Source organism: Helianthus annuus, chromosome 10 (assembly GCF_002127325.2).
Source record: "Helianthus annuus cultivar XRQ/B chromosome 10, HanXRQr2.0-SUNRISE, whole genome shotgun sequence".
Lineage (NCBI taxonomy): Eukaryota > Viridiplantae > Streptophyta > Magnoliopsida > Asterales > Asteraceae > Helianthus > Helianthus annuus.
The window spans coordinates 71,516,693-71,526,299 of record NC_035442.2 but is presented as its reverse complement, the minus strand read 5'-3'; the positions used below and the strand labels follow the sequence as shown (position 1 = coordinate 71,526,299).

Below are 9,607 nucleotides of genomic sequence, written 5' to 3'. Positions count from 1 at the left end.
GATGTTCTGATAAGTTGCAATGAGTGTTATATATCTTACCATGTTCTTTTGTGATTCTTACTTTTCAGGTGAAGCGGTTGACGGATGTTCGAAGGACGAAATCTGAGGTTTACGAAGGATTTTCGCATGTGTTTTGTGATGAATCGACTCAGGTATGTCACTCGCAACTCGCAAGGAAACCTTTTTTTAGGATCTGAATTTAATTAGTTATACCTTTGGTTAACGACTGTCACGATCACTATTATTACAGAACAAGCTCACTCCGATCTTCTGGCTGCCGGAGAAAGTGTATCTACTTGGAGAGTCTCGGAATTGGCTTTGGCGACGCTGAACGCTGCTTCATTCGAATCGATGGGGGCTTCATATGCAGAATGTTCCCTCACTTAGTGGTCTCATGCTCACTCAAGCAGAGGTAAAGTAAAGTTTATCATCATTCATCAATTTTCTTTTTTTTTTTTTTATAAGCTAACTATCATCACCAAAAATACAAATTCAAATATCACAAAACTTTCAACCTAATTTGAAATAAGCGCATCTACTAACAAATCTACATCAAGATTAAAGATAAGAATCACAAAAGAACATGGTAAGATATATAACACTCATTGCAACTTATCAGAACATCAAACGGATCCCTTGTTCAAATCTGTGGATCCCTTGCCAAATAAAGGTTTTTATATTTGCAACTAGACAAAATGTGATTTATATTAAATTTATTTTAAGTTAATAGTGTACTGGTTATAACTAATATCAAATCTTTACTAATACTTGATTTCTTTTTATGATGGTTGACTTTGCGAGAACTAACGGAGCATTAGTGTCAAGAATGGGCTGAGATTCGAATTCAGTCGGTTTTTCGCTCTTTTTTGGTAATTTCTAAGCCTTGAATATTAATTTTTAACATGCTATGCTACTGAGAGAATATAAACTTGACTATATTTTGTGTTTTATGATGTGTTTTGTTATTTTTATGCTTTTTGTTTTTTAACTGATCTTAACCCATTTGACTTATGCTACAGACAAAAAGGGATCAAGATCGGGACCGTCCATTTGACTTCACATGGATCACCATATGCTTTCTCTCTCAATGCTCACACATCTCACAAAAAGGGATGCCAAAAGCAGGGAAGTACAATCTACAGGAAAAAGCAACACTTTACTTTTGTGTGAAAGACAGCTTGCTTGTTGCAGTCTCTATAATATATCAACACTCTTCCATACACTGTTTGAAAGACAGCACTGCTAGCTTCAGTCTCTATAAATAATCCAGAGATATCTACACTCTACTCACACTTTACAAACTCTCAACTACACTCAACTGAAATTGTAACTTTATCTCAGTTGAATAATCCTACTTTCAAAACATCAACTTAACAACTTCTATTTACTTCGATTTCAGAATATATCAACTCTTTGCATTCGGAGGGTATGATGCATAAGCTGAGCCTGTGAGGGTATGATGCATAAGCTGAGCCTGTGAGGCTATGATGCATAAGCTGAGCCTGTCGTCTCTATGATGCATAAGCTGAGCTTGTGTTCTTAATATGTCTGAACTGAAACTGTTAAGGCTATGATGCATAAGCTGAGCCTGTGAGGTTACATATGTGTTTCTTGTGCTTAAAACAGCTGTACATCATGCTTTAAAGGTTGTTTAAGTTTAGTGGAAAAATACTCTTGTACATCATGCTTTAAAGCGGGGTTACATAACACAATAGACTGTGATGATGATTGTATTTTGAGGGTACATAGAAGATCCGAGTAGCATCTTGGCGGGGCAATATCCAGGTTGCATAGTTCTCACTTTGCAACCGTGTGTTGCAGCCATGGCTTTACCCGTAGTTGTGTTCATCTCTCAATTACATGTCTGAGTCTTCCAGTTGAGTGTAGTTGAGAGTTTGTAAAGTGTGAGTAGAGTGTAGATATCCCTGAATTATTTATAGAGACTGAAGCAAGCATGCTGTCTTTCAAGCATGCTGTCTTTCAAACAATGTATGGAAGAGTGTTGATATATTATAGAGACTGCAGCAAGCAAGCTGTCTTTCACACAAAAGTAAAGTGTTGCTTTTTCCTGTAGATTGTACTTCCCTGCTTTTGGCATCCCTTTTTGTGAGATGTGATGTTGTTTTGTGAGATGTGTGAGCATTGAGAGAAAGCTGAACTGAAAGTGTTTGAGGCTGTAAAGTGTGAGTAGAGTGTAGATATCCCTGAATTATTTATAGAGACTTAAAGGTTGTTTAAGTTTCGTGGCAAATTACTGTTGTTGTGTACTCCGGATTTTGTGTTCTTAATCTGTCTGAACTGAAAGTGTTTGAGGCTGTGATGCGAAAGCTGAGCTTGTGTTCTTAATCTGTCTGAACTAAAAGTGTTGAGTCTATGATGCATAAGCTGACCTTGTGTTCTTAATCTGTCTGAACTAAAAGTGTTTTGAGGCTGTGATGCAAAAACTGAGCCTGTGTAATCTATCCAACAACTCAAGCAAATGTTTTCTTTGCATTTTAGGGGGAACATGGGTGCTTCTCTCCCAGGGCATACAAAACATAGGTTATTGGCGGCAGCTCGCCATATTTAACATATAAAAAAACTTTATATGTTAAATTTGGCGGACTGCCGCCAATGACCTGTGTCTTGTATGCCCTGTGGAGAGATCCACCGATTCGAGGCAAACGGCTCACTTATAAAAAGAGTTAATGCCTGATTTGCCAAATGATATCCTTAATAAACATATGTGAAGGACAAGATGGTAATTCAACAAGGTGTTGAAAAAACACTTAATGCACAATGTACAACTCTTAAGGAACAAGAAAACACAAACCCTTTTACCCTTTACAAGGTTATACATCTTCCGTCCAAATGTTCTTAATCTGTCTGAACTGAAAGTGTTTGAGGCTGTGATGCGAAAGCTGAGCTTGTGTTCTTAATCTGTCTGAACTAAAAGTGTTGAGTCTATGATGCATAAGCTGACCTTGTGTTCTTAATCTGTCTGAACTAAAAGTGTTTTAAGGCTGTGATGCAAAAACTGAGCCTGTGTAATCTATCTGAACTGAAAGTGTTTTGAAGCTGTGATGCAAAAACTGAGCCTGTGTAATCTATCCAACAACTCAAGCAAATGTTTTCTTTGCATTTTAGGGGGAACATGGGTGCATCTCTCCACAGGGCATACAAGACACAGGTTATTGGCGGCAGCTCGCCATATTTAACATATAAAAAAACTTTATATGTTAAATTTGGCGGGCTTCCGCCAATGACCTGTGTCTTGTATGCCCTGTGGAGAGATGCACCCATCTTCCCCCTAAAAAACATAGAAAACATTTGCTTGAGTTGTTGGACCGAGCGAACCTTGCATAATGCGTCAAGGGAAACTATTGGTCGAGCGAGACATTTGTTCAGGTATCCTTATTTCATGATAAAATGATTATGAATAGCTGTGCATAAACTAATCGCAAGTTTGTTTGGTATATGCAGGGTAATAGGGAACAGCAGTGTTCAGCACTGTGTCATTCTTGCTTGGTGCCATCACCTCAGTTGTCTCTGGCTTACCATCCGTGTACTTTACTAAAATTTGATCGGTGCAGTGAGCATGCGAGCGCAACAAGTGCAGCCGCAGCGGCGCGGTGAGGGCAGCCGCAACGAGCGCAGCGGCATGGCTAATAAAAAAATAAAAAAACTGCCACCTCTAAGTAGATATGTATCAGAATGTACAAATTCATATTTATTGTTTTGTTTATGCGTTTAATCGTTTGATTAACGACTCGATTGATTTGTTTGTAACCATTTGTCTGTAAACGAACTTATTTATCTTACTTGAATTTTTGTATTAAGCATCATCTATCGCGCCTTTGCTGACTGACTTTTATAGATCACTACTTTAGGGAGAATGAACAATTATCCAAATATGGAGATACTAAATCTGCTCGAGGTATGATGCTGGTTGAACTTAAGAAACTAATTGAAGGAAATCCTTTATTTTGTGACAAATTTCAGTTCCAAACCTTAGGAATTCAAGATTAAGGACTCTTACAAACCTAAGACTGTTTGGGAAATTTTTGACTATGTTTTGTACATCTTACAATATAGTAGTTAATGTTAGTTATTTGTGAATTTGTATCACAATTTGAACCAACAAAAGCCTAGGTAGTCCGTCTATTTCAGGTAACATAACTAGAATCAAACAATTTTCTTTGTTTTCTCCTGAGTCGCACAATAACCACCAAACGCCATCACGAAACCACCAATCGCCGCAAATCGCTGATTCTCGCCGCTGAAGAAGGCCTCAACCGACCATCACATTTTGCTACACTACCACCATCGTCGTCACAAGCCACATTGGAAACTACATCCCCGTAGATAGCCCTAAACTCACCAACCTAAGTGATACCACTCCCGCCGCATCGCGCGGGTAAGTGACTAGTATATATATATATATATATATATGAAAACATTTATAATCTGGAACTTCTGATAAGTTCTATATAATCAAATTTATACTATGGACAAAACAAGTTCAGGGAAACCAGTTCCCCTAAACATCAATAACCCGAAACAACTATGTTCCGGTGAACATAATAACCCGGAATACTTCATGGTTATAAAACCGCCGATTTTAAATAATCTGAAACATACACAAACACTTAATCAAAATTACATATTGATCTCTAACATTCTAAGGGTTGTGTAATCCAACATTTCATCACTTCAGTGCATTTACAGACTCACCCTTGATGAATGCTTGATTCTTCAAATAATTTTGCTGCAACTCTTCATTGATGCTTCGAGTATAGGCTCCTTGCAAAAATTTCATACTTTACACAAAATTTTACAACCCACATGTATTGCAATGCTTTTCCCCTCATAACTTCATGATAGTGAATTGGATGTTTTCTCAGCCTCTTCAAATCACCCCACTTCAGATTAATGAGCCACATAGGATCTAGAATTCTGATGATCATAATAATAGCTTCACCTATTTTTCCGTTTGCATACCAACTTCTAATCCCTTTCAAGCTATCTAAATCAAACTCTCTCATCGGAATCTCTCGAATACAATCAGCAGGCTTACAAACCATCTTATCGATCTTCTTACTAGTCTTTGGATCCCTGCGTCTAACTCGACTAGCTGGTTTAAACATCTTCCATTTTCTTTCTATTCTTTCTGCTACAAGATTGTTTATCATCCATTCACATTCCCCATAGATGTTCCGTCATTTAGATCAAGATGAGCCAAATGACATAGATCATGTGCCAGCAAAGTACTCAACGTTTTAGCTCTACATTTGAAGTATTGCACGCCATCTATTCTCTTAATGATGATTAGCTTATGTTCTTCAACATAATCCTGGCTGATTATTTGACCAACATACTCACCACGAGTATTAACGTATTGTTTCTTCTGAGTTAAATCTGGCGTGGGATCTTTAAATCACCTTTTAAATTCCTTAGTTATTTCTTTTGGAAGATCCTCTGAATGAGGAATGTCTTCAACATTTTCTTCAGTATAGATCTTTTCTCTAAACGATTCATAATCAATGTTATCATCCTCACATGTATAAGCAATCTTTTCTCTGCATTTCTTTACTTCAACAACATCAATCTCATCATCAGATTTCTATTCTTCAACCAGACCTTAAACTATCTCACCTTCTCATCATCATATTTCCATTCTTCAACCACACCTTCAACTATCTCACCTTCCTCTAGATCATAATTCTCTATATAGTTCTTAGCCTCTGGATTTGAGTTATCTGAATTATCAGACCCATTATCATCCAAACCAGTCAAAGGTTTTATTTGTTGATCTGATTCTACCACCACACCTTTGCCTTTATCACCACCAACTTTTTAAATCACCTCATCTTCAATTTAGTAGTTCCGCCACCTTTTCCTTTATCACCACCACTTGTACCATCACCAGACACCCTCTTAGCCATTGTTGTGACAACCCGTACTTCTGAGGTTAGCACCTTTTGTTTTGCATCTTGAGTTTTATGCTTATTATGTGTTATTACCTTTTACATTCCGTCACACGTCACTTTATATGTTATAAGTTAAATAATCATCCAAACTAACTTGTTATACGGTACACGAAACAAACGACTCGAAACCAAAACATAGCATGACCCAACCCGCTACCCTCAACACTTATTACGTTTTATGTTCCCTCTTCTCTTGTCCTCGGCCTACATCGAACACAAGCCCAAACCGCCACTCCTCCCCTTGCGTCTTGTTTCCCCAAACCGAGCCCAGCTATGTATTGACCCAACCCCCAAGTCCAACCCTTTTCCCTTGTGTTTTACGCATGCATGTATGCGTGTTCTTTTGTGTTTCAGAAAAAATGAAAACCCTACTCTCTCCTCTCCTGTAACGCTCCGCATTTTCTGTACTTTCCCTATTTAGAAAGTTTTATTTGCCTTTCTATATTTAGAAACTTGTATTCTTATTTCATTTCAATCCTTGTAATCTCGAGACTTTGATCATAAACAAAGTATTTTTATATCAACCTTGTTTAATCATACATGCAAAATATCGTTCACATTTTGTTATTGTTGTCACTATCAGTTCTTACATATAATAATTCTTACTGGGTTTCTGTGCACTGAATTTCATAATTATGTACGCGTCCATAATTACATAATTCCTTGCATAGTTCTCACAGTGTATTTTATAATGTGTAGGGGAAGAAAATAATGAACGAACCTGTGATGAGTGTGACTAGACCATACTGGGGGTCCTTTTTAATTGAGTCAATAAATGATCTCTAGACCGCCAAGGAGTCTTTTCTGCTTATATCATCACATGTCATTCTTAACCAGATTCTGAATCAATCTTTTGACTAGACCACTCAAAGGGTCTCTTTTTGAATCATGGAATGGTACTATATAATCCAAGGGTCTTGACTATCACGTAGAAGTCCAATAAGGATCTAAGGTAGTACCTTTTTGAATATCCTACTACGAATCCCTCATATGAAGATATGGAAGGTTCTACGAGGATTTGGATAACCAATATCCAGAGTATACAAAAACACAAAATGCATAAACACGTAATCACATAATTGTTGAACTTGATTTTAAATTTGTTATCATTTTGTTAATTTATTCTGCTAACTGAGCACATGTATTTAAAGCACACTAGGAATCCATTCCGTGGATTTCATTTGGTACTTTAAACATTATCAAGAATCTAACTATGAAGATAGAAAGATCTTAAAGAGAAAATTCGATTTTGATTATAAAGAACCGAAATGTTCGAATTAAGGAATCCAATTAAGGACTCTGATTTGAATGATAATCATTCACAAGGGTCTAATTGTGAAGATAAAAAGATCCCATATGGATTTTAGAATTTGAAAAGCGGGAGGCGTTTCAAAACCTTGCACTAGACGTGCTTAAGTCAAAACCTGAGGTAAAAAAATGCTTATGAAGTTGAGGTGCTAGGTATGCCAAGGCGACATATGAAGCGGAATTTGAAGGTTAAGTCAATGTATGAGGAAAATATTTTTTGAAAACTATACATAGGGTTTAAAAAAATGTGTTCAATGTTCTTGAAACCTTATATATAATACTCTTGAAATCATAAAGTAGGTGTATTAGGTAGGTATATTTATAAAAAATGTTTTAAAATCATGCGAGATGAATTTTGAAATTATGTATAAGGTTTTTGAAAACATGAATGATGCTTTTGAAATCATGCACTTGATATAAGTAATTATATTGTATTAATATTGTTTTCAAACTATATGAAACATTTTGAAATCATGAAGGTTGTTTTTGAAAACATAGACAATATTTTTGAAATCATGGAGGTTGTTTTTGAAAACATAGACAATGTTTTTGAAATCATGGAGGTTGTTTTTGAAAACATAGACAATGTTTTTGAAATCATGGAGGTTGTTTTTGAAAACATAGACAATGTTTTTGAAATCATGGAGGTTGTTTTGAAAACTTATGTTATGCATGTTGAAAAAAAAATCAGAACGTAATGGGTATGAGATTTGAAGATACCCTTAGTTATCTAACCAAGGATTCAAAGGCACAGATGTGCAAAAGCACAATTACTCATAATTTCACTTTATTTCTTGTACTTCGTCTCCTAGAATGAAACGAGTACTTAAAATTTTTCGAGGAAATCATGAGCGATCACTTGAAAGAGAGAATCACAAGAGTAGTTTGTAAAGAACATAGTTCCTTGATGTAGGTATCATTGGGAAATGCCATACACACATGTAACTACACTTGTACATCAAAATTGTGAACAACAATTTTTATTTATGAACAAGACAGATTGTTTCACAGTACAATAAAACAAAAGAAACAAAGGCATAAGACAGCAACATCTTTTGCTCAGCCAAATGCTCATCCAAGGGTTGGATTTGCATTGACAATCTTCGGGCATTTGTTACTGAAATGGCTCGTCTCGCCACAGTTGTAGCAAGTACCAGACGGAAAACGAGCTTGAGTGGGGTTGACTTGAAGTTGGGTAGCAGCAAGGTTTATAGCAACTTTGTTTTGGATAGCAAAGTGGCATATGTTAATCAAATGTCCCCACCGTCCACAGTAGGTACATTTGGAGCAGGGTATGAGGTTTAAATGATGACGATTGCATCACTTGCACCATGGGGCAGCTCCTAAGTACGGCTTCCTAGCTGGTGGCATTACCACTTGGCTAGGTCCCGCTTGATTTAGTGCACTCGCTGCGGGTTTCCTTGAAGCCTTACGCTTCCTTGATTTTGGTGCAGGCTCAACTTTTGCCTCCTTTGGTGACTCTTAAGTGGCTTCATTGTTGAGACGAGACATGGCAATGCCCAAATCCACAGAATTCAGAATCACTTCGCCTATTTGCTGGGCAAATTTGGCTGTTTGCTCGGACATTTGACCGTTGCTGAGAGGAAGAGACATTCTAGAAGAGAATGAAAGACATAGGAAGAAACAAGTGAAAGGTTATCGGATAATCAAAACAAAATGGCAACGCATAATAATTGCGATCATTTGTTTGTTACCTAAGGCAAACAAATGAGACGGTGACAAATCAAAGCAAACGGGTCATAATAATGTATCGCTGAAGACATGCTTGCCTATAAGTGAACACTCACCCCAAGAGTTCCCAGGTAAGAGTGACTGGTCCGATACTGCGGATTTGTACGAACACTCTAGCCTTAGAAAGAAAACTCAGAGTACATGCAATCACCCTTCCAGTTTGCACGTGTTCACATTATAAGACACAAACTTTGACGAGATTTGAAAACTTAGAGGGTTCAAAACCTTATAATAAATCATCCTAGAACAGATGATTGGTTTTCAAAGCAGATTTGAAATTTATGTTCTTGTTGTGGTTGTCGCCTAAGGATAGGTGACGGTATTGTTTATGACTAAACGCAAGTAAACTCATGTTAGGGTCCTAGGAAGGTTATAGACTAGGTCAAAGCATTACTAATAACCTAATTCCCTATAACCATGAGCTCTGATACCAACTTTTCTGTCACACCCCGACCACTCACCCCAAGAGTTCCCAGGTAAGAGTGACTGGTCCGATACTGCGGATTTGTACGAACACTCTAGCCTTAGAAAGAAAACTCAGAGTACATGCAATCACCCTTCCAGTTTGCACGTGTTCA

General features: G+C 37.2%; 1 long non-coding RNA gene across 1 annotated transcript; it reads left to right on the top strand.

Annotated features, from left to right (window-relative positions):
- The first annotated feature begins 3,326 nt into the window (after positions 1-3,326).
- Positions 3,327-3,751, top strand: LOC118482782. The gene is made up of 2 exons (XR_004868779.1): positions 3,327-3,387; positions 3,463-3,751. It is a non-coding gene; the product is annotated as an uncharacterized LOC118482782 (long non-coding RNA).
- Positions 3,752-9,607: the final 5,856 nt, after the last annotated feature.